Here is a 26,296-nt window from a genome sequence, read left to right as displayed (position 1 = left end):
TGCTGCTGATAGCGGTAAACTGATACGACTCCATGTGGTCATCTGGCTGCAGGGACTGCTGATGCCAAGCAAAAGGTTGATTAAACATGACGGTGGCAGTCGGCTGCGAGCTGAGTAGTTTGTAATCACCACCTGGTGCCACCCTGTGTTGCGTTTTATTTCCTGAGAACAGCACTGGAGAGTTGGGTGGGCAACGCATCCCTGTGAGAGAGTGTTGAATCGCAAGGGATATCTTAGCTCACATTCTCATTCCGGGTGACGCGGTCTCACCGTGCCCTCCATCTCACTTTGACTGATCAATAGCATAATGAGATTTTTCCCCCCTCTTTTTTTCTACATTTCTGACCTTGTGAAAAGGCAAGCGGTATCAGGAATGTGTGCGCACACGTACGCATATACGTGTGTGTGTGTAAAATATAATTTCGAAAACATTTGAAAAACAACTTATTAAATGTTAGTGGCTGTAATATGCTTTGCCAAAATATTTGGGAGCCAAGTACTAAAGTTGCCAAACTAACACTGTGTTTAATTGAAACCTTCATCTTCATGTTAAAATGACATGTAATGTGTTAATAGAGATTTTAAGAAATGCACCAAAATAAAATACCCCATTCCACTTTGTGCTTACTTTTGTTATTTAATTATCAAAGCTTCTTGACTACCCCTTAAACACTACCCGATTAATAGAACAATAATAAGTAGAGTAGATTGAATACCATTTTATTTTACATTAAACATTTGTAAGGTAAAAAACAAGGTTCGTGATAAGTGGTTCATTATTGCTATATTTGATCGAGTATGACAAGCAATTTAATCGTAAATCTAGTACAACCAAGAGGCTTACAAATAGCTTAAGAAACGTAAAAGATTTTGTCTTAAAATATATACCTCATTTTGTAAATATATTACAAAATGTTTTCAAATGACATGCAAGTTTGCAAAAAAAAGTTAACTCGAATATATAATAAGGGCCGTGTGAAAATTGTATTAATCGATTGTGCATGAATCCTCGCTGATTATTATCGATCCCAGTTAGCTGCTGTCTCCGCTGCATGCATGTAATGTCTTCTTTTGTTTATGAGAGTGTTTTTTTTAAAGGCTGCTTGTCAGTTTCTTTCAATATAGCCAACTATTTAGTGAAGGAAAATAACGAATTCAAATACTGTATAATAATCATCATTTCAAACTAGATTTGAAGCTTTCATGACTGCAAGAATAATTCTTTGGTTCTTTCGGTAAAGTCACGAAGAAATAAATTAAATTAAATAATAATAGAATACGACGTTTCGATTGCAACACAAGCAACCATCATCAGGTACAAATGAATGAGAAAACAAACCTAGTAAACTTGGAAATATAATGCAATACAACACAGAGAGTCGGCCAACACAACAGTCAACACCCCACCTGGTTGATTACGTTCTTCCAAAGATTGCTAAATTTGAGAGAGAGACAAAACATAGACACGGAGACACACAGACAGACACACAATCAGAGAGAGACTCACACAGAGACAAACAGAGAGAGACACACATAGGCACACAGATAGACAACGTCTCTGTGCCTTAAATAGAGAGAGAGGGGGGGGGCAGAGGGGGAGTTGTGTGGAATTCCTGCCCATAGAGGTCGGAGGAGAGAATGCACTCATAAACAATCACGGCAAACCCTCCCCGTAGAGGTGGTTCAAACTCGATTCGAAGCTTTCGTGACTGCAGGAATTACTCGTAGGTTCTTTCGGTAAAGTCACGGAGACGTTGTCTTTCTGTGTGTCTATGTTGTGTGCCTCTCTCTGTTTGTCTCTGTGTGAGTCTCTCTCTGCTTGTGTGTCTGTCTGTGTGTCTCCGTGTCTATGTTTTGTCTCTCTCTCTCAACTTTATCAATCTTTGGAAGAACGTAACCAACCAGGTGGGGTGTTGAATGTTCTGTTGGCCGATTCTCTGTGTTGTATTGCATTATATTTCCAAGTTTACTGTTTGTTTTCTCATTCATTTGTACCTGATGATGGTTGCTTGTGTTGCAATCAAAACGTCGTATTCTATTATTATTTCATTGAATTTATTTCTATGTAACTTTACCGAAAGAACCAAAGAATAATCATCATTTTTTTTTACTTAAAACTTTCGTGACTGCAGGAATTCATATTCTTGGTTCTTTCGGTAAAGTCACGCAGATAGAAAACTAAAATTAAAAAAATAAAATAAAGGAAAATGAAAATTTTAAACAATAAAAAATATGTAATAAAAGCAAAAAAAACCACAATAAAATAGGAAATATAAATTGAAAATAATAAAAGCAAAAAACCCACGACGTTTCCATCACAACACAAGCGGTCTTCATCAGGCTTTTATTATTTTAAATTTATACTTTTTTTCTATCTACGTGACTTTACCGAAAGAACCAAGCATAATAATCATGATTATCAGCAGCCATGATATATTGACTGCTGGATGAAGGCCTCTCCTAGCCTTTGCCACCACCCGTGGTGTATTTCGTGCACACAAGCTGATTTATAATTAAATAAAGAGGCGGATGAGATACATTTGGGGCGCATTTTGGAAAAAATAAACTGCATCATGAAAGAAACATAGACATTGACAAAGAATAGAAACATAAATATCAAATGTATACTACAGTATGATTAGAAAATATTGTTGGTTATTTTAAGCAAACAGATAACACACGAATGACGCACAATACAACATTTTTGTTACTCTTCATAATATGGCAAGAATATAATCCCGAGCTTTTGTAATAAATGTTCTGCATAGTTGTACTGCCATGCATTGTGCATTTTTGTTTTCCCAGAAAGCCCAAGGGTTGAACAGTTTGGCTCTATGAAACGTGGACATCGTCAGTGAACCTTAAGAATTCAAAAGGTGCTTCAGTGTGCCTTTGGCATGTTGATTCCTCAGGATGCCTTAGGCTGGCCCAGTGAGTTTTATGTATGTCCACTGAACCTCATGGTGCCTTCGGCCTGTCTTCTGCCAAGCTTTATTTGTTGTTGAGACTAGAGTGGGAGCACAGTATGTCTCTAAAATGATAAGTACTGCATCAAAAGGCCTTCAGTGGGGTAGGTGACAGGGGGTCGGTGCTCTTCTCAGGGTGGGCAGCTGCCCCTTTGCCTCAGAGCTGAGCGTTGCCACCGCAGTGGAACACGAGCGGATCCCGATGACAGCTGATGTGTAATTTATTACAGGCTCAATTCAAAATCAACCTGTAATATGCAACGTAAACAATCATCTTGAGGAGGTAAAGGGCAATTATGCATCTGTCTGCAGGCGTATCTGCAAAAAAATTATACATATTTTGTCAAGACATTTTGAATATTAATTATCTTTTCCAGCGATGCAATGAAAATGCAGTTTCATAAATAGGCGGCACATTGACGGCTTACTCGGTTTTTTTTATGCAGGACAATCATTTCCACAAGCAAACGATAGGGTCAAAAAGGCCACACATGCGATTGGCTCATCACGTGCGATGGCACAGGTCCTTGTGACATCTGCTGTGAGGGGGGTGGGGTGGGTGGGGAGGTGGACATGTGAAGGAAACTTAAACGTAATTGGCTGATAATTCATGCAGAATGCGTCAATGGAAGGTTCTGTATTTTATATTTTAACAAGCGTTTCATACTCACGCCATCGTATTATTCGTGCAAACATTCACAATATTAAATTTTCTTGCTGCGGTTTTCCCACCTGATGATGATTGCTTGTGTTGCGATGGAAACGTCGTGATTTATTTTGTTATTTTTATACCTACGTGACTTTACCAAAAGAACCAAAGAGTATGGATCCCTGCAGTCGCGAAAACTTCAAATCCTGAATATTATATTTGTGTTGTCGCTTTTGTCCGGTAAATGTCCTGCAAGCAGTGGCTCTGAAACGTCATTTAAGCGGTTACACGTAAAGCTACTTAATAAGTGCTCCGTACATTCGGTTCACATTTAAGTGCTGTAGTTAGGTGCTTTAAATTTCCATCTCTTCTGCAGTTTGTTGACAATGTTACATCCCTCATTTAGCTGGTTCATATGCTATGCAGGTCAGAACATTGAAGGAGTGGCCCACCATATGTTACTCACACTTTGTGAACTGTTAGTTATTTCACTAGGTTCACGTGTTATTACTTGTTGTATGTATGTATGTTGAACTTCTTACACACCGTACGTAGCGAACCGTACTAATCGGAGGTGTTATTTTTTTCGGCACCGGTATAACATGTTTCCAAGTATAAATAATCTATTTAAATAATTTTAATGTAATTTACTTATTTTTAGTGGAATGTTAAATTGTGTAAATTGTGGAGGAAACGTGGTATTTCTGATCGAGTACGTAAAAAAGCACCTGAATAAATGAATTCGCCACAATTTATAGAGTGCATGGGCAGCATTTGTATGGACTTTCCCATTTGCTTCCACACTCACGCTTGACATTTAAACAGGGAATTCATGTCCAAAACAAAGGTTACAATTTATAGCAACGCGTTTGCAAAGTCACCGTGTTTCTATTAATGTTAATAATGTTGCACCGTATCTGTGTGCTGTATATTAATGTAACGATATACCGGGCAAGACATCACACCGAAGCTTTACACAAAAGCCATCCTGAATAATTTTGGAGATAAATTGTTGTCTATCAACAGTGTCGCACATCCACAAGACCAGCAAACAAACATCTACCAATGCCGAGCCAATATGTGGTGACAGGAGGTCTGTGTAGCAGTGACACAAACTATTTGTTACTCGACCCACTCCAAGACGAAGTGCAGTGTCCAGGTGCTATAATAAGTCCTGGACCTTACACTTTAAACCCAAGCAAGCTGTGTACTATCTCAGTGGGAACATTTACACCAGTGAAGCAATTGGTGCTCCTCATCCTGTGTAAGGTATAGATTTTCTTCACTATATAAATACACATACGCCCAGTGTTGCAAAGATACAGGTAAGTTTCATGAAGCAATACTCGATATGTTGCATACAGTTGCTGGTCGCATTGGAACATGGATGTTGTGTGTCGTATCCTCATCATTGTTTATATGGTGCACCACCATATGGTGAATTCTCTGGAAACAGAATTACAATTTGAAATTTTTAAATGTAGGCTGACACATTTAAAGCAGGATTTTTGAAATGCAATCAAGTTCGAATGTGTAAGTGGTTAAGGATTGATGTATCACCAATGTTCACTCATCAGATTATCTGATCTGCGTGGAATTATTTTTTTTGAAATTGTTCAAAGCAAAATTCTCAAATTCATGTTTAAACCAGCATTTTTGCCAAATGTACACAATTCTACAGACATACGTATGGAACTTCAGGGCCTGTGCTAGCAGTGATGTACAAATACGGGCGAAAACAAATGCCCCTAAACCTTCATCATTTACACTGCCTTACAACAAAAAGACAATACAGAAGGCCAATGTTTCGGCAACGGCCTTTCTCAGCTGAAGGACCTTTGCCCAAACTATTGGTCGATAATATATCTGTCCTCGTGTAAGGGATTGCTAATGATCGGAGTGGCGACCTGTTTTTCGCCCCGCACACATGCTCTATGATTTGCTCCCCACCCCTTGTCCCGCTAAAGTAAAACACCCCCCCACCCCGACACCACCCTTCAAGGATTTAGAGTGAGACGGCCAGGAGATTGACAGCAAAGATGTATGCGAGGCTGCCTTTGCTTGGCTGATGGAGTGGAGATGTGGGTGGGTGCAGATGAGCAGGCTTGGGATGTAATTCATTACCTGGGCTTAACAGGTTTGGCTGCTTTGGTCACCACCCTCGCTTCAACCCTGCCATGAAACGCCACCTTTTCCCATTACGCCGTGCCGCCTGCCGCACAGGGTGTTTGTGTGCACGTGCGAACGCAAGTATGCAATTGCGCTTCTTGGACATGTGTGTGTTGTTTTGTTTATTTGGTTGCCTGCCTTTCAGTCTGTTTGACTTTCATTCTCTCTGTCATCCCCCCATTCCGTATAAGACTGTCTGTCAGGCAAGGCTCTAGGAATTATCTATCTTTCCAACAATGCTACTTCTCCACCCATCTTTTACAACTGGTTTATCGAACCGAGCGGAAAGTTATTTACTAGAATAACCACATTATGCATATGCCGCGCGTTCCATTGCTCTGTCCCCCTCCCCACCCCATCTGCGCAGTAATGTGATGGAGCTCACGCTGTGCCCACGTCAGGTTCATTTTGAGCACAGTTTCCACTACTGGGCAGCATGTGTCTCATTGTTATGATTGAGGCAGCTGGCAAATTCGCTTCCTACATTTCTACATTGTGGTGCGGTTGTCTGTTCACATTGTCGAGTGCGTCATGCTGGAGATTGCCACTTATGCGTTGAACCATGTGATGATAATGACATTTCAATCGTATTTGCAATTCGTAATTTATTCGATGCTAATCAAGACATTTGTATAAATAAAAGCTCTGGTTTCTATCCCCCCTCCCCCCGCCTCAGTAGATTTAGGTTAACCTTTATAAAAAAAAATCTGATTGAATCGGAGCTAAGTTGCCCTATGTCGACGATGAAATTCACGCACGCGCACGCCGGCGCGCGCAATCACGCACGCACATTACGCGCATACACGGCGAACACGCAAAGAAAGCCACGTGCAGACGTTCACAGGCAGCAGCAGCAGCAGCATGCTCCCAGACCACGCATTGCCAGTATCTCAGACTGGCTGTTTAGCTGAGCTGGGCTTGCTCCCATGTGACCATCTCTACAGCAAATGAGGCAACTTGATTTCACGGTCCTAAAAAAAAAACCCAGCAGCCCTTATAGAAGAAGCCTGCAGCGTGCGTTCCACAGTGATTCACGCGCAACGGAGAACGGACAGACGGAGGCAGGGAGCCACTGCAGATAGCAAGGCTGTCTGAAGCTCTCCCTCCTGTTTAAAAGAGCAAAATAGCCAGCGTTAGAATTCCAAGCGAGTATGCCTTTGATTCACCACTTTTTTTCCAGACGTGCTTTTAATGTCTCGCATTGCCCTTTCGGTAGAGAGACTGTTATTACTTTAAACTGCTGTGGGGCGTTTAAGTGTATGCAGATCAGCTTTCTGAGAGCAAGAGAAGCTGCTCGCTTTACCGGCATATGTACGGTTAACGCATTGACTTGAGTGACAGTGAAGGGATTGGCAGCAGGATGTGTGAAGGGAATGCAGACGTGTAACATCGACAGCTGCGTCTCGATTTGCCTGGAGACCCGGCTGTCCCCGAGACAGCCAGTCGGAGGCAGCTCACAGCCGGATTGTGCGACTGAGAGAGGGAGCGTCACTTTCTGGGAAGCATTAGTGCTAAGTAATAGGGGCTTAACGAAGAATGGATTTTGAGCATGCATCCGTAATAGTTGCTCACGATGTAATTTAGGACAACTCGGTCAGTGTTGACGGATTCACGCGATCGATGTTTTACGTCCTACGCCGTCGGCTGCAAAGTACAGAACTGTGTTTAAAGTGTGACGCTCCAGGTGCTTCTTAGCCCTTCCTGGTCTTCTCAGCTCCTTATCACGCCTGCAGCATGGCTTGCTACTACCTTGTCATCAGCTCCCCGCATCTGAGCAATGGTCACTTCCGCAACATCAAGGGGGTGTTCCGTGGACCCCTCTGCAGAGGTGGCAACACAGAGCCGGTAAACGCTCGAGCGACGATCTCTACTCTTGTGTTGCGCGCGCGCGTGTGCGTGTTAATAATTGTTGAGATCCTGCGTGTGTGAGTGCTACATTATTGAGAGATATTGGGTATGTGTTGATGCTGTTTTTATTAATAAAGGCCACAGTAAGTGCGTGGACAATTGAGCTCAAAATTAAGCAAATAAAATGGTATAATATTCATGAATGGAAAAGTGTGTGAGATGTTTATCAAAGTTTTTGCTGCATGCTCAAATATTGTACCTATACTATTAGGTTGGTCGAACGTGCTGTTAACCCTTTTTAGACAAATGAAGGTTTAAGACAAATGTGCACATTCTTACAAATGTTTGAAAAGGTACAATTTTATTTCGAAATAAATCGTTCACGTTACATTTTTGTACGTTTTGCTATTAGAACATTTTAAAAAAAAAACTACCCAATGCAAAATTTCATATCAATACAATCACTATGGAGCGAAGTAAAGTGATGAACCTATGGCCAAATCACCCAGGGAATGCCCGATTTAATTAGATCTTGAAAGCTAAGCGATTTTGAACCTGGACGGTGCTTGAATGGGCAACCACCACCGTGTATAACACAGGTGCTATAGGCTTCTGCGTGGCTACGCTTTTGGCAGCAGAAGCAGTGCAGCAAAATCAATTGTTGCCCTGTACATCTATGCTCTCCACCTCCACTGACTAGTACAGTGAAGTATGGTCAAATAGCCCCCATACTCCGCATGGGCCGGGAAGGTCCTTACTCAGCAGTGGATCGTTCAACGGCTGTACTTGTACATGTTCCGTGGTGCAATGCCACTCGAGTAAACAAATCAAAGTAATGTAGATGAAGATAGAACAATCAAATGAGTTTGTGTACAACCTTGCAAATCCTTGAGCTGTGACACTTTCATGTAATTAACTTTGATATACATTGGTTTGCGAAGGGTGTGATATAATGTTTGGCAGTCTGGGGACAGTGGATGAAAAAGTGCTTTGATTTAAGAGATCCACATGCATTGCGTGACTTTGGTAATCTGCATGCTAATTGAATGGATTTCAGCTTGTGAACAGAGAGGAACTTTTTATACAAGTACCACTACTCAACACTGCAAACAGCTTGCACAATTGATGCAATCTGTAATGCCATATGGTGGCACTTACTCGTGGGGGTAATGCGGACAGAAACTCAGAAAATAAGATGTACATATACAAACCAAGTGGTGGAGGGGATTGTTAAATTAATTATTAATGCGTCTGTCCTGCACACAGTGTTCATGTAATTATAAGCACTGGTGTAAACTTTTTCCAAGGTGATAATAAATACTGCATATGATAGATATTAAAGGCGCTTTAATTTCGGAGTACTCTCGAGTCAATTGTTATGCACGGTTAGTGTGTCGGTGCTTGCATTAGGGGTAATCGCTTAACTGCAGAATGAGCACACCACGTTTCAACATCTTGATATGGAATATGTGACGACTGTATTGGCAATCAGGGAGAGTGCTTGGCTAGAAGGGGTGCTGGGGTGCTCCCTGCCCCATCCAAATTCCCCCTCTGGAACACCCAAGTTCACTCTCCTAAGCGGTTTATCACTCGTATGTATGTTAAGCTTTTTTCGTACCGTACATAGCCAACCGTGCTAATAATAGTTGTTGAGGAAGGACAACCAACTAAACACAACAAACAGTTTTAAATAAATTAGTTTTCAATCTAGATTTAAAAGTGCATAGCTCCAGTGGCTTCCGAATATCAGAAGAGCGTTCCAGACGGCCGCAGAAACACATCTGAAAGCGCGCGATTCCGTGACCATCTTTAGATGACTAGCCAAAGATCCGCTGCGTATTATGGTTTATGTTCCTTGACGAGATCATAAAGGTATTGTGGCTCATTTGTGGCAAGCACCTTGTGTGTAATGAGTACGACCTTACCTATTGTTCGGCAACTGGAAGCCAATGCAGATCGGCGATCATTGGTATGGGTAGCCTCTCTCACAATAGCTCTCCTGCCCCCCCCCCCCCCCCCCATTCGAGAGGAGCTAAAGCCACGCCGATTGGCAATATGTAACTTGCTCAGGATGTGAAGGTCCAAACACTTACTGAAGCACCTTCATCGTACATTCATAGCAGCGGGAGAGACTTAGACTTGTTATGAAATCAGACACTATCGATGTGATATTCATGAAATATGTAATGCATTTAAGTACATTATAAAAGTGAATAACGAGCACAGTTTTCTCTGAAGGACACTTCCTTAAGATCAGCTTGCAAATGGCGTTATGTGTTTGTGAATACATTTTCATACTCCATTTCTCTCACCGCCGAACATGTGTTGCTTAGGGTGTCTCAGTTGGTACCACATTTTTGCCTGAGACAAATTAAACTCTGCGTAAATATTATTTAAGAGTAGTTATAGCTTTTGTCAAAACACCCTCTCCAGATCTTCAGCTATTTGATCTACTAACAGATCACTCAGACAGAAAATAATTAACAATTTTGCTTGTGTTTGTCCCGACAGATGTCAAAAGGACTCTGTTACCAACCAAGGCCCGTTATATTTACAGTTTAAATAAAGTGACCCATGCATTGTTCATTCAAATAGTTTAAATGCGTGTGTTTGCTGCAGATAATGAACCATTCATTGCCATGAACATTTACTCAATGGCATAACATGCCGTTAAAGAATTTCGTAAATGTCGCAGAGCTTCCGTAATTAAATGTGACGTTTTACATGACCCCTGCTAGCAAGATTCTCATTTCACTTAATTTTAAACGATACATTGAACTTATCTGCCATTTTACATATGATACAATTCAATGTGAAAAAAACATTGTATCACTGAATATTCACTCATTTTGGCGAAATATTAATCTGTGCTCATTTACCAAAAATACAGAAGTTTTACTCCTGACCACGACTAACATCAGTGACAATTGGAATCAGGGGCGCCACGGTGGCGAGATGTTATCTCCCACGCCTGGTATACAGGAGGTCGTGGGTCGATCCTGACCTAGCGCCTGCTGCTGTATATTTGGAGTTTTAATGTTCTTCCCCTGGTCGCGTGGATTTTTCCCTGGCTTTTCCTTCCACATTTAGAAACATGTATTTAGAGTATTTGGCTGCTAGAAATTTCCACATGATAAGCCACTTCGTTGAGCTATCATTTGTGGCCAGGTCGCTTCTGAAAAAGAGATACATAGCTCAGTGGGCCTTACCTGGTAAAATTAAAAATAGTTTCGTTTAGTTACCTGGTCCTGGGCCGACCAGCCATTGAGCAAAGCACCCTGACCAGCACGGTGAAGTATGGTCAAACAAGCCCCATGACCAATGTGTGCATTTACAAATGGCTGTAAAAATAAATACAGTCTGATGAAAGTAACTGTGTGGTGATGACCTGGCACACTGCTCCCTGTCCAAACTGATACAGGAATTGTTATATTGGAACAAAAATCTAATTTATAGAACAACAGGTCCATTTTACATACTATGTCAAAAAGTAACAAACATATTGTAAAAATAAAATACATTATCCGCTGAGGTAATACATTTTGAAACGTTATTTATTTTTTACAACTTGCCCAATTAGCTTTTTCAGTCGAGCAGACCAAAAAAGGGGCTCAAATAACAGCACTGTGGCAGCGTACTCAGCTTGGCATCATAACTACATGGGTTCAAATCCCAGGTGTGGATCAACTCAGCCGATCATCCTTTTGAAGCCTCTAAAATGGATATTACTTTGTTGACAGTCAACAGTTGTTGTCTTATGGACACTACAATATAAGAATGCAGGATTTCACCAGCCGTTCGGTACTCCCAACAGAAATAAGCATCAGTGTATGTGTTCTTTTAGTCTTGGGAACACAATAAAGGGCTGTAGAAGACAGACACAGAAGAAGTGGGGTTGGAGATTAAGGAACCTACTGTTGCTGGCTTCTAAACGCAGAATCTTGTTCATTAGAGGCTTCTGAGTGATACCACTGAAATGATGGCAACAGTTTGCCTCCAGCAGCCACGGGAGAAAATATATAAGCGAAGCTTACACTAGTGAACGTACTGCCATACTTCTCAAATGGGACATTGTATGAATACTTTATAGGGCTAAGTTCATGCATATAGCAGCTGCATCACCGTGTAAGTCTACAAGACCTGAGTTTGTCCTGTGACCCCTTCTCAGCAAGCTGTCACCACACTATTTGGCCTTAAGAGTTCAACTTGCCTGGCACAGACACCTTATTGAAGTTACAGGGACTAAACAGAGGCGGACATTCACTGGATTTAAAATATATTTTAATGGTGTCTTATGCTTTTGACAGTGCATTTGCATTCCAGAGGTGATAGCTGCAACCTAATTATACGCACATAAGAGCACTTTTGCAAGGGGAGGAATACGTTAGGTTCAATGTCAAGCAGTTACTTGGATGGTTTTTCAGTCCCAGATGGAAAACATTTCAATGGCTCTACCCACTCACGAGGATGTAGTGTGACGGTTCCAATGTGGGCAACGCTCCCAAATGAGGTGGCGGTGGAGGGGGTGCGCCTCCCCCCCAGGTTCTGATTACTGAGACTCATATGGCAAGAGATTGAGACAAATTCTGGGTGCACCTTTACCCAGTTGCCGCGCATCTTTTTCAGCATGCTTATCGTAAAAACGCAGGTGGCGTTGGCTGCTGGTGATTGTGTGCACGCTGGTGTGCAGGTACTCCTTCATTCGTGGTATACTGGACATCACGTGGATACATATTGATCGTGTTGAATTCAACACAGTGTACGATTTCTCTCTAACTTTTCATACAATTTGATACATTTAAGGCAAGAGATGTATAGATCCACTATAGTTAAAATATTATGATTACAGTGTAGAGTATATATACAGTATACATAGAAACATGCATTGAGAGTTTTTGGCTGATATACATTTCCACATGATAAGCCATCTCGTTGAGCCATCATTTGTGGCCAGGTCGCTTCTGAAAAATAAATGTATAGCTCAGTGGGCCTTACCTGGTAAAATAGAAAAAATAGTTTACATAGTTATAGTTTATATATAATTGCATCTCATTGACAGTAATCCTAATGTTCTGAATATAGTATGAGCACTCAAGAGGAGCATGTCTTAATTTGTTTGGCTGTGAATGGCTGAATTTGGTGATGATGGATTTTCAGCAGAAAATTTCCATCGAGACCAAGCTTGGAGCACCTATTGGATGATCTTGCTTTAATACAAAGCCCCTCTTTTACAAGCACTTACTCTGTGGGTAATTTTGAAATGTTTCTGCATGAATTACAAATAAAGGAATTGGCGGGTAGATTGAAACAATCACCGTCTGTCCCTCAGCATGTCAATAAGGTGTTTCTGCCTCCAAACTAAAAAAAATCACGTAACATCTCGTTGCATGAATTACAAATAAAGGAATTGGCGGGTAGATTGAAACAATCACCGTCTGTCCCTCAGCATGTCAATAAGGGGTTTCTGCCTCCAAACGAAAAAAAATCACGTAACAGCTCTGCACAAAGGACAGGAAATTAATACGATAGCTCCACCAGGCTAAAGCTGTGCTGCAATATTACATTTTCACGAAAATGTTTTCATCAAAGTAGTGGTGATAAAAGTGTGTTGTGGATCAAACATGATGCATTTAGAGTGTATTGAAGCACAGCCATGAATGTACCCCAATGAAAAAACTGAAAGCGTAGATTTATCGCGTTGTGCCATTTTCACATTATGTATCTCCAATGTGTGCTTGTGCTATCTCTGGTGACGTGTTACTCATGCAATACATGTTGTACTGTTCATATGACCAAATATTGAAAATAATTACACAACAAATGGATCTGTATCAGGAGTAATTAAAGCATTAATTCAGTAAAGACTTTTGAGCATTGCAAGTTTATTCACGTGAGTGCATACCAAAAGGAAACAATGGGACAAACAAATATGAATATAGGTTAAACGGTTCTTATTACTATGCCAACTTCTGAGCTCTGTGCCAGAATGGTTGAATTAAAAGTACGCAGTAGGTACACGAAGTAGAATATGTATACGTGTGTATAGAAAATTGTATTTTATTTATGCAGTGATGAAATATATCTCAGTGGGATGAGTGGTGGTCCAGTGGTTAGCACACTGCACTTTGAAGTCAGTGAATCGAGTCTAATTCCTGGCCACAGCTAACATGAGTGGTACATGATATTTCAACTGCTCTGGACCCCCCCCCCTCCTTTCACTTCCCAGACTGACGAGCGTGGTGAAGTATGGCCAAATAAGCCCCATAATGGACATGGTGTGGGAAGGCCTTCATCTAATAGTGTACTGACAAAGGGCTCTAAAGTAGATAAAATAGTGTAGTGAGTCCAACTGAGTCGCAGACGTTGTTCCATTTAGAGGCAACACATTTATTTGTAACACGTAACACAAGGGGTAACTGCCCCTTCACCAGATACAGCTTAGGGTGGTGACCACCCGGATAACTATTCCATACAGAGGAGTTACTGCTACAAAGGGTTGGACCCTCACTCGGGTCTCCGACCACGTGGTTGCCTCGTAGGACGAAGAGCTTCAGCTTGAAAAGTAGAGCTTCCCGCTTCCAGATGTTGAGCTTCCAGCTTGTAGAATGCAGCGACTGCGGTCCCTCTCAGGGACCTGCCTTATATCCCCCTATGGTCGGGGCTACTCCGCCCTCGGCCCCGCCCACCTTCTCGAGCATTCTCGTTCCCTCTCGATCCTTCTCAAGAGCTCTCGCCGGACACGTGATCACCAACTAGCCCCCCCCCCACCTGGGGCCCCTTGTGTGGACTCTCCGGATCACGTGTCTACGGGGTCAACCAGAGTGCCATGGCCTGGGGCAACCCTGCCCGTGGGCTGACACTCTCCCACTCCCCCTCGTGGGAGCCCCCACCACACACTGTGCGTGGTGCCCGCACTATCCCAGTGCTCACTAAGCCCCGCTAGGGCTGGTGCTACACACAGCCACCCACACGGTGCTGTCCACGCTAGGGCTGGTACTACACACAGCCACCCACACGGTGCTGTCCACGCTAGGGATGGTGTTACACACAGCCACCCACACGGTGCTGTCCACGCTAGGGCTGGTGTTACACACAGCCACCCACACGGTGCTGTCCACGCTAGGGCTGGTGCTACACACAGCCACCCACACGGTGCTGTCCACGCTAGGGCTGGTGTTACACACAGCCACCCTCACGGTGCTGTCCACGCTAGGGCTGGTGTTACACACAGCCACCCACACGGTGCTGTCCACGCTAGGGCTGGTGTTACACACAGCCACCCACACGGTGCTGTCCACGATGTAGGAACATCGAACGGCACGGCCCTTCCGGGCTGGCACCATACAGTGACATCCCCGACGTCACTACAATAGTATTAGTATATCAAAGTGGTATGTTAAAAAAATTCCGTTAAATCATTTAAGCAGTTTAATAATAATCTATTGATAAAACAATGGTCATTCTCGAGGGAAAAGATTATGGACTTATAGTTTTTGTTTAAATGAGTATGTGTAAGCAACCAATATTTAATGGAGTATAACTAATGGCAGTGCAATAGGCTATGCAGTTGTCTTTTCAAAGGTCCAGTCTTAACAGAAGAATGTTATGAAACATATTCTCTCTTACCTAATTGAGTGTAGGTTTGTACCAAGGGCACAGTTATGTGGTGGGTTGCAGGTGTAGTGGGCTCAAACGGAGACTCAGACGTACTCTTAGAGGAAACACATTTCTTAACAACACGTAATTACGAAGGGGTAACTGCCCCTTCACCAGATAGTACGCTATGGTGGTGGACCACCAGGCTATATACACTATCACACGCAACTAGCTATAGCGGACCGGACCCCAGCTCAGGTCCGGGTCCCCATGCTGGAGACTCAGTAGAACGTGGAACGTGAACATGGAGTTTCGGGATGACAACAGCAACCGGTGCCGTTCAGGGCTCCAGCTTATAACCTGTGTGGCAGGGCTTGCTCCGCCCCTAGCCCCGCCCACCTTCTCCAAACCTCGAGAAGGATCTCCACCTGGACACGTGATCACCCCAGCCCCCCTTTGAGGGTCCCTGGGTAGATACCTCCGGTCACGTGTCCTCCGGGTTCAACCAGAGTGTCATGGCCCCCTTGTAACCCTGTACCGTGCTCGGCACTCTCACCCTCTATCCTGTAAAGGCTGGCACTGCACGCAGAGCATGGTGCCATCCGCCACTGTCAGTCAGTGCTCACCGAGCCCCGCTAGGGCCGGTACTACATCCACCTTCTGTGGTGTCTGCGATATCAATACATCGCGCGCCGTGCCTCTCCCAGGCCAGCTTCACACAGAGACATCCAACGATGTCACTACATCACCCCCCCCCCCCCTTTGTAGCACTCAGCCGTCCCTGCTGCCAACTCCCCCTTAGCAATCAATCAGCAATTAATAACAATTTAACAAAAACGTATGCCTCAACAGTAACAATACAACAACACATAAATATCCCAGCCCACCTATACAATATATACACTACCTACAAATGTACATTAACAAGAAGAAAAAGGAAGTAAGTGCAGAACACAACACAAGAGAAAAAATGCAGTGAACCGCGAACACCTGAAATCCCTTTCCACCATTCCATCAGTCTGGGGTGATATGGCGACATCCGTATTTTCTTAGTTCCCAATAAGTCACACACCTCCCGCAGCAATTTGGAAGATAAATTCTTGCCCTGGTCAGTTAAGACACGCTCAGGGCCACCCTTGTCCAATACGTATCCATTGAGGAACGCCTCGGTGTTGGCCGACGCCGATCGGTTGGGGAGCGGCCAGGCCATCGGCCAGCGTGAGAAATATTCGACGCCGACCAACAAATATTTATTCCCCCGCGGGGTGGTGGGAAACGGCCCAAGGATATCTAGATTGACCAACTCATTAATGCGGGAGACCTGAATTGATTGCAACAGCGGACAACAGGGCCTGGTTGGGCTGTTCCGCCGCGCACACTGTACACATCCCTTCAGCAAATCGGCGACGTCCTCTGCCTTGCCTGGCCAGAAGAAATGAAGCTGGAGCGTGGCAAGAATTTTGTGCACACCCAAGTACAACAGTCGCTCATGTACTGCCCAAACAACCTTACCCCGTAGGGCAGTGGGCACAACAATATTGTAACGGCGCAAGCCTCCGTCCCAACACATCAAAAGCCCATCCCGCAGGACAACAGAGGCTACACCGCCACAATCCCTACCCCGACCCATTTCCTTGACGCGGCAGTGCAGCTTAACCAGGGATGTCTCCTCAACCTGGAGGCACCCCCACTTTGCGAGGGCTAGGCCAAGGGAGGCGTCATGCGCCATCGAACCATCCGCTCCATCGGCGGCGTCCACCTCAGCTGCCGCCGCAAGGGATGGGAACGAGTCATCGGTCGGCGTTTTACAGCTCCCTGAGCCCGAAAAACACGCGCACCTGTCACTTGATGGCAATCGCGACAGGGCATCCGCGTTCGTATGCTGGGTGCCATTTCGATAGGAGACCGTAAAGGAGTAGTCCTCGGGGACTTTCAACCAACGCGAAAGATGGCCTGATGGTTGTTCAATATGCAATGCATACTGTAGCGCTGCATGGTCAGAGTGCACCGTAAAGCGTCTGCCATACAAGTAGGGATGATGCTGTTGCACGAAGAAAACGATCGCTAGGAGTTCCCGGCGTGTGACACAGTATCGCTGCTCGGCCGGCCACAGCACTCTGCTGCCAGATACAACAACGCTCTCCACACCATTGACAACTTGCGAAAAAACAGCACCGATTCCGGTGTTGATTGCGTCCGTATCAAGGACGAACGGCGAGGCAAAGTCGGGGTAATGGAGGGGAGGGGCATTCACCAAGGCATCACGGACTGCAACAACTGCGGCCTCCTCCTCCGCCCCCTAATTAAACTTCTAACCTTTAGCCGTCAAGGCGTGGAGAGGTTTTTGCGATGGTAGCGAACCCGGCGACAAAATGGCGATAATAAGACGCGAATCCTATAAAACTCCGCACCTCCCCCACCAACGTGGGAGTCGGCCAAGTTAAAACACACGTGGTTTTGTCCAGGTCCATCGCAATTCCCGATTTACTAATGATGTTACCGAGATACCGAACTGATTTTCGAAGGAGGTGACACTTTTGCGGCTTAAATTTGAGATTGGCCGCATGCATCTTGAGAAAGACAGCAGGTCAAGATGTTATTTGAACGTACGGCTGAAGACGATAACATCGTCGAGCATGAGTCCCACTGAAGGCCAGCCAGGACCAGCTCCTTCAATCGTTGGAACGTAGCCAGCGTGGAGTGGAGCCCCATCGGAAGCCAATTGAATTCGAATAGGCCTTGAGGTGTACAAAAGGCTGTTTTGGCCCTTGAGGCTTCGTCTAGTGGCAACTGCCAAAATCCGGACAGGAGATCAAGAGTAGAGAAGTAGTGGACTCCTGCTAGAGCGTCCAGGGAATCGTCCATCCGAGGGAGTGAATACGCATCAGCCACAGATATATTGTTAAGCTTGTGAAAGTCGACACAGAGGCGCAAGCTACCATCATACTTTTTAACAAGAATGATAGGGGCTCCCCACGGGCTGGTGGATGGTGAAATGATGTCTGCGACTAGCAGCTCATCAACAGCTAGCCAAACGAACTCCTCTGCAGGGCTCAGCCGGTAAGGGTTCTGCCGGATGGGAGCAGCATCCCCCATATCGATATAATAATAATAATGACATTTATAACGCGTGCAGATTTGCGGACACAACCGCCGCAACTCAGAGGCGTGGAGCCAAGCTCAGAGTCACTCAAAAGCGTGGTTTGTAGAGGTGAGTTTTTAAGTGTCACTTGAAGGAGACAATTCAGGTGATGCTTGAAATGTGCGGAGGGATTGCGTTCCAGACTGTTGGGGCAGCCACCGAGAAGCGGCACATAGACGTGACCGTCCTGGATCTTGGTATCAAGAGGAGGTCGTGAGTCACACTGCGAAGGCATCTGCTATGTGCTGTGCTGCAAGTCGATAATAATGAAAAGAGGTATGGGGGGCAGGCAGATGTGAAGGCATGGTGGCAGAGGCAGGCAATCTTGTATGTGACCCTGCTGGTAATGGGTAGCCAGTGGAGGGCACGGAGACAGGCAAGTGAATTGAGACGGGGATGAGTGTGGCCAATGACAACGCATGTCAGGTTGTTTTGTAGTCTTTTAAGTTTTTTTAGATTGCCAGAGGAGTCTGAGAGCCTTCAGGTGAAAGTTACATGAATTAATGATATGATTGGTTTGACGGTCGAAAGATAAAGTTGAATCTAGGATGACACCGAGGTAGTTGAAGTGATCGGTGAACCTGATGCTGTGACCAAAGATGTATATGTGTGTTGGGAGCGCGGATGAGTTGAGACGTTGCCTGGTACCTAACATGATGGCCACTGACTTTAATGAATTAAGGGCAAAGTTGTGTGCGGAGAAACACTGTTGTAAGTCAGTGGTGCATTCCGAGAGCCTCTCAAATCCAAATGCATTTGTAGAATTGATGGCGGTGAACAGAATAATGTCGTCCGCATATGAGTGGTGCTTAACACCGAAACTTGCGATGAGGCGACTGTCGGGGAAGTGTAGGCTGTGAACAGCAGGGTACTGAGGACGGAGCCCTGGGGGACGCCACATAATGCTTTTGTTTCAGGAGATATGGACGAGCCCACCCTGACTGAGGATTGCCAATCAGAAAAGTACGACAGTATCCACTTGAGTGCTGAGCCACATATACCGAAGTCGGATTTCAGGAGGGAAGTAAGAAGCGAGTGGTTGACAGTGTCAAAAGGCTGATGAAATGTCCAGACTTACAAGTGCAATGATGGAGCCGGAGTCAATAATCATTCAAATGTCATTGAGCCCTCTGGTGAGTGCTGTTTCTGTGGAGTAGTTTTGACGGTAAGCTCACTGGAAGGAGCAGTAGTTTTGGGAAGAGGTGATGTGGAGTTTTAGCTGGGCGAGGGCGAGTCTTTCGAGGAGTTTAGAGAGGTTCGAGAGATTAGTGATGGGACGATAGCTAGATGGGTCATCAGGGTCGAGGCTTGGTTTCTTTAACAGGGGGGAAACCAGGCCAGATTTGAGGTTGGAAGGGAAACACCCCATAGAAAATGAGGCATTTGCGATGTTCCTGATCATGATGGCGAGTTCCAGAGCACATTGCTTTTGAAGACACTGGCTTGAACGTGGTTAGAAAGGTGTTTGGGCGAGTGCTTACAATTTCAGAAAATGGGAGCGGGGTACGATGGTGCGATGTGAGGGAAGACGTGCAGGAGTTTGTGATGGTGAGCAGCTTGTTGGTGAAGTAAGTTTTGAAAGAGGTGGCAAGTTTCAGTGAGGCCAGGGGATCGCTAAGGTGAGGGACCATGATGCTACCAGGATGTAGAAGATCCTTGAGGGTTTTCCAAAGGATGCGTGGTTTTCCGTAGCTGCTTTGATGCGTTCTTCAATGTAGGAGGAACGTGAGGCACGGATGAGTTCGTTAGTTTTCCTGCAGGCAGCTCTGTAGGCAACTCGATCAGCAGGAAGGCCACTGTGGAACTCGATCCTTTCAAGGTGCCTCCTGATTCGCTTAGCAAGGATGGCGTCTCTTGAGAGCCAGCGAGTGTTGTGGGAAGGCTGCCTAGTGGTTCGTGGTTTTAACGGTGCCAGCATGTCCAGCGCTGCCCTCAGGTAAGCTTCTAGTTGAAGAGCGCAGACAATTGGATCAGATTATGGGGATAACATTGAAGGCGAATTTGCGAGGAGGTGCTGTAGAGTGGAAAACTTGATACCCTTGAAATTACGGGAGTGGTGGGTGATTTTAATGGTGATTGGGTTGGGAATTTGAAGGTAAAATAGTATGAGGTGGTGGTTGGAGTAACCAGTTTGGAAAACTCCCAGTGCAGTAATGCGTCGATCCTGGTCAGGTTCCAGAACCAGGTCGAACATACTCTCAACATTTGTTGAGGAAGCTCTGGTGGGGCCTGAGTTGGTGATGATCAGATTATGGTAGGCCAAGGTTGACTCGAGGTGGCTATCAATGGAGGCTGGGGTATTGCCGGGGGAATTAAAGTCACCAGTAAGCACGAGCCTGTGAGATGGGTTAGGAATGAGGTAATGAAATTCGGAAAGCTGGGGGCGATATATGAAATGAGGGAAAAGCACTCGATGTTAGTAGTGAGGGACACTGACTTGACCTCAAAGATGGCGGGAGCCATCGGTAGATAGAGCTCTTTAATTTGCAAGTGTGCATTGTAGACGGCCGCTAAGCCACCACCCCGCTGGTTAGTTGCACGAGGTTTGTGAAGAACCTTGTATCCAGGGGGCACGACTTCCAAAGAGATGGCTGGCGGGGAGTCTAGCCTGCACCAGTTCTCGGTAATAAGCAAAAGTTCGATCTGGTGGTCCGAGATGGTATCGTGAATTTAGGGCTGATTTGTTGGTAATCGAGCGTGAGTTAAGTAGGCCGAGGCGGATGGGTAAAGGTGGATGTGAAGATCCGAAGAGGCGTGGCATCGAGAGATCAGAGGAAATAGCTGGTTAAAGGTTGACCTGTGAACAGCGGCCGCTACCACCTCTGCAACCACGGTGCCGATGTAGTCTCTTATGTTGACCCCGAAGAAGCCCGAGGCCAGAGAGCGTCCTCAGGAGCGCGGATTCCAGGTGCAGGTGATGAAGAGATGGTGCATGTCGAAGCCCTATTTTATAAGCCCATGCTGTACCGATGGTGGTGATGGGTGGGGCCAGGATTCGGGTGGACTCCAATCAGCGGCTGTGCTGCCCGGAGCAGCAAGTCCAGGTAGTGGTGTCCAAGATACACACCGTCAGCACGCGCTTCCCTGCACGTGACGGGTGCGTACACGCCCACATAAACACATGTTGAGCACGTAAGCGGGCGGACACGACCACGCACGCGGCGTGTACAATGGAGCGGCCAGTGGAGTAGCTCACCACACACTATGCTCCAGGTCACAGGCGATGCCAAGCTCAGATTCACTGGTGGTGCTGGGCAGCAGGCAAATCCACTCTCTCGTGTTGAGCAGTGGACAGTCTGCGTCACGTTCCCACTCGCTGGTGGTGTTGAACAGTGATTGGAACACGTCGAGCTCCCACTTGCTGGCGATGCTGAGGCATGCCAAGCTCCCACTCACTGATAGTAGTGGAAGAGGTGCCTTGTGAGGACGTCGCTGGCAGGAAACTGTTAAGCCGCACTGCATGAACAGTGCAGCCAGCATCCTCCAGCCTCGTGCGTGGCTGGCAGCAGCAGGCCTTGTTCACCCACACAGCCCCTCAGCTGTGCAAGGCGGCAGGTAAGCCGGGCTGTGTAACACTGCAGCCGGCATTTGTCAGCTGTTGCAGTGCCGTGAGGCGTGTGCAGCATGCACGGATGCAGACGGGGTTGGAGGCAGGGGATCTGCCACTGCCCAAAGCTCGGGCGCCGCCAAAGTAATAATGAGGAAAATAATGAAACAAAATAAATGTTAAGAAAGATGGAGTGAAAGATGAAAGTAAGAAGAGTAGGGGATAGTGAAGAAGTATGTGGGTAAGGTACGAGGTAATAGTAAATAAACAGTGGGAGCGACACGGGACTGCAGCAAACTGCTGCGGCGCTGTCGCCGTCTTAACAGTATGGTGGCTTAGAAGAACAGTGCGGCCGATGTCAAATTTTCTCGTACTAAAAACATCAGCAAACTCCCGCAAGAGTGCCCTCAACTCATCCCGCTGTGACTCGGACAAATCCGCAATCTCCGAACAAAGCTAATTTAGCCACTTGTCATCCGAACTCAACTCTTACGCGGCGGCGTGTTCGAAGTGCGAGCGACGCATGGGCTAGCACGGTGCCTTTCTGAACAATGGATGTGTCTAACCCAGAACCTGGATGAAAGGTTCCTGGTCGTTATACAATAGAGTCTGGGCTCCAACTAATGTCAATCCCTTGGCGGCCTTATTGGAAGGTCCCAAGAGGATCCTTCCTGCGGTCGCCGCTCAATCTAGTGGCTTGTGCAACCGTAAGGGGAACAACATTTGCGCGCCAGAGGGAATCGGAAATGTTTTAGACGCCAGTGCTTATACAGTGGCATTGGCCGTACACATCTGAGCGAGAGAGGGTAAAAATTGCATACGACGGCCCGATGGCAATTCAATGCACCCTTGATCAATGAGAATTTTTACAGGCATTTAACCCGAAAAATAAGTCCCGAGCAAGGATGGAACCGCAAGAGATGTCGATATGAGAACCAGTCCTGTTAATTTAACATCGCCAATACACACCTGTGCTGATACTTTTTCCAATGATGCCCAATGAGCAACCTTTTGCGGCAAAGCACGGAACGTCAACGGGGCATAGGGTACGACATTTAGTGAGCAAAATGTTATAAATTAGCCGGGAAATGATGGTCGCCGACGCACCAGTGTCAACGAGCATCCTGATGTCGACCCCCTCGATCGAACCAACAACAACAGACGAATCAGCGGTCGCGGCAACTACTCCATGGGCCAAATCGCCCACTGACCCGGTCGGAGCAGCCAGTCGGCCCGGTCACTTTCCGAACCCCCTCTTACCGACGCACGACGGGAACGAGAACCGGCGGAACGAGATGAGTGAGGTGGATTCAGGGACCGAGTGTGTGATGTGTCGCGACTCGCCTTAGGGTGCATTGGAGAGGAGGACGGTCGGGCGGATGATGGAGGAAGTCCGAAGAGGTGTCGTCGTGGTGCGAGGCAACCTGACGAGAGGTGTCCTGGCAGACCACAGTTAAAACACACGGCGAGGTCGCGCCACCGGACGAGGTAATGTCCTCCCGTGGTGTTGGAAGTCGTCCCATCGCGCCATGCCATCCCTTCGCCAACCTCCGCCCTGAGTCGATGCACATGCTTGAGCTGGCTCCGTTTCTTCAGGTGTATCCTGCACCTTCACAAGGTGCGGTGCATGCCGCCAACCCCTTCTCTCGTTGCAAGAGTAGGTGAGCTTGGATGCACCTCTCAACTTTTAGAGAGCACAAGTCGTCGTCGTCGTCGACGGCTTGGATGACAATCTGGAGGTCTCTTGCCAACGCCAGCAGATTCTCCAGGACGAGGGAGTCGAGACCGTCATGGTCCATCCTGGGAAAGGCAGCCTTGGCTAGCGCCAGCAGCACACTGCAGAAGGTGAGAGGCGTCTCGGCTTCCCCCCGCCTCAGTGCAGCGAACCGATGGCGCATGTTGGACGGTGGTCCGTAGATCGCCGCCATCTGCGTGAACGCCTGCTGCAGCGTGGCCCTCTCCTCTGGCGGGATGGTTAAAAATGCTGCCAAGGCATTGTCATCCAGGGCGGCGGGCAGCGCTCTCAGCGCCTCTGTCCACCCCGCCAAGTCGCTGTCGGTGCTAAATCGCAAATGGAAGGCCACCCAGTCGCCTCCAGCAGCTGAAAATTCCTTAATGAAGGGCAGCCGTCGCCGGAGAGATGGGATGTCCACCGGCGATTGTGGCGTGGCTTCCTCACTCCGCTCCGCCAATAGGATGGCGTCCGCATGAACGGGCTGTGCCGCGGAGGCTCCCGATTGGCGGGAAATTTGGGCGGGAACTGCAGAAACTTCGACGGGAACCACAGCTCCGCGTGGCTCCATCCCTCTCTCCTCCGCCGCTGGCTCCCCACGGTGGATCTCCGCGATAATGGATGTCATGGCGTGGAGAAGCTCAGCAAGGCGGGAGTGTGCAGCCCCGAGCACCCTCTTGAATGGCGGTGAGCCGTCGTGCGGCCGGACGGCGTGCTGCTCCATCGGCGGCGCCTCGCCTCCCTCCTCCGGGGTCGCCATCCCCGGGGCTGTTAGATCGTCGTCTTCTTCATCCGACATCTTGTTACATACTTTCCTCATAGTATCCATAACCTATGGTAGTTATTTAACCAAAGAACATCGACACCAGTTGTAGTGGGCTCAAACGGAGACTCAGACGTACTCTTAGAGGCAACACGTTTATTAACATTAACACGTAATTACGAATGGGTAACTGCCCCTTCACCAGATAGTACGCTATGGTAGTGGACCACCAGGCTATCTACACTATCACACGCAACTAGCTACAGCAGACCGGACCCCAGCTTGGGTCAGGGTCCCCGTGCTGGAGACTCAGTAGAATGTGGAACGTGGAGTCTTCGGGATGACAACAGCAGCCGGTGCCGCTGAGGGCTCCAACTTATAACCTGTGTGGCGGGGCTCACTCCGCCCCTAGCCACGCCCACCTCCAAACCTCGAGAAGAATCTCCACCTGGACACGTGTTCACCCCAGCCCCCCTTTGGTTGTCCCTGGGTAGATACCTCCGGTCACGTGTCCTCCGGGTTCAACCAGAGTGCCATGGCCCCCTTGTAACCCCATACCGTGGTCGGCACTCTCGCCCTCTATCCTGTAAGGGTTGGCACTGCACGCAGAGCATGGTGCCTTCCGTCACTGTCAGTCAGTGCTCACTGAGCCCCGCTAGGGCCGGTACTGCATCCACCTTCAGTGGTGCCTGCGATGTCAATACATCGCGCGCCGTGCCTCTCCCAGGCCGGCTTCACACAGTGGCATCTAACGATGTCACTATACAGGCATAAGTAATTGTTCTGACAAAATCACAATTAGTTATTTACCAAATGGTTATGCAGTATATTTGAGAAAATGTGATAGAAGTCAAACGTCTGTGGTAAATAAAAAATTCCTATGGCGGGGGGGGGGGGAGGATTATGGCCAAGAGTCAAATTAAGACTACAATTTGAGCTCAAGTTCTCAATCACTGCACCACCATCTCGGAAAGTATTCCTTTCTGTTAAACGTGTATATATGCTGTAGGTACATAACATTTAATGCCACTAGCAGACATTTACTGAACAATTGTTTTATATTCTGTTGAAAATATTATATATTTGAAATATTTCTGTACTGAGGTGGAGCAATGGTGGAGTGGTTAGCATACTGCATTATGAAACTGACCACCTGAGTTTGATATACATTTGCGGCTATCCTCAGTGGCGAGTGATATCTCAACCCGTCTCTGATCAACACGCACTGACCAGCGTGGAAACACTATGGTCAAACAGTCCCCAAAACTGATACAGCGGTGGATTTGTAGCACTGATATATTTTTGTTCATTTAGGATTGTATGTAGGAGTAATTTCCATAAAATATTTCCACACGGCATACAACGTCCATAGGACATCTCGCTACGGCTCTGGTACTGGTCACGCATCTATTCCAGTATACCAGCGACCCAGAAAATATTGAGTAAGAAGTTAAAGCCTGATTATATCTGTGAGAGTAGAACAAGTGTTGGAAGAAGAAAAAATCGTAGGAATGTATTACCTGTGTATGAATGTCAGCAAGAACATCTGCACCAGAGCAAGCAGACCGTTAGCTTATGAACCCTATTCTTGTTATAGCCTTCATTTAAATTTCGATTTAAAGCTTTCGTGACTGCAAGTATTCATCTTCTTTGGTTCTTTCGGTAAAGTCACGTAGAATGAGAATAAAATAATAAAATAAAATAACACAATAAAATTCTCACGACGTTTCGGCCACAACACAAGTGGCCTTCTTCAGGTGAAAGGAACAAACCTGTCGGGACGACAAACCTGTCAGAACGACAGGTTTGTCCCTTTCACCTGAAGAAGGCCACTTGTGTTGTGGCCGAAACGTCGTGAGAATTTTATTGTGTTATTTTATTTTA

At 46.3% G+C, this 26,296-nt stretch overlaps 1 long non-coding RNA gene across 2 annotated transcripts in view; it reads left to right on the top strand.

Annotated features, from left to right (window-relative positions):
* Nucleotides 1–6,602: 6,602 nt before the first annotated feature.
* Nucleotides 6,603–26,296, top strand: part of LOC116938737 (uncharacterized) — a 108,348-nt gene continuing 88,654 nt past the window's right edge. Inside the window, exon 1 of one of the 2 annotated variants that reach the window (XR_012930867.1) lies at nucleotides 6,603–7,629. This is a non-coding gene — a long non-coding RNA (uncharacterized LOC116938737). The remainder of the gene's footprint in view (nucleotides 7,630–26,296) is intronic. The other variant, XR_012930864.1, reaches the window with a different exon arrangement.

Source organism: Petromyzon marinus, chromosome 4 (genome assembly GCF_048934315.1).
Source record: "Petromyzon marinus isolate PM22_M1 ecotype Great Lakes invasive population chromosome 4, UKy_Petmar_22M1.pri1.0, whole genome shotgun sequence".
Lineage (NCBI taxonomy): Eukaryota > Metazoa > Chordata > Hyperoartia > Petromyzontiformes > Petromyzontidae > Petromyzon > Petromyzon marinus.
This window is presented reverse-complemented; position numbering and strand designations above follow the sequence as displayed.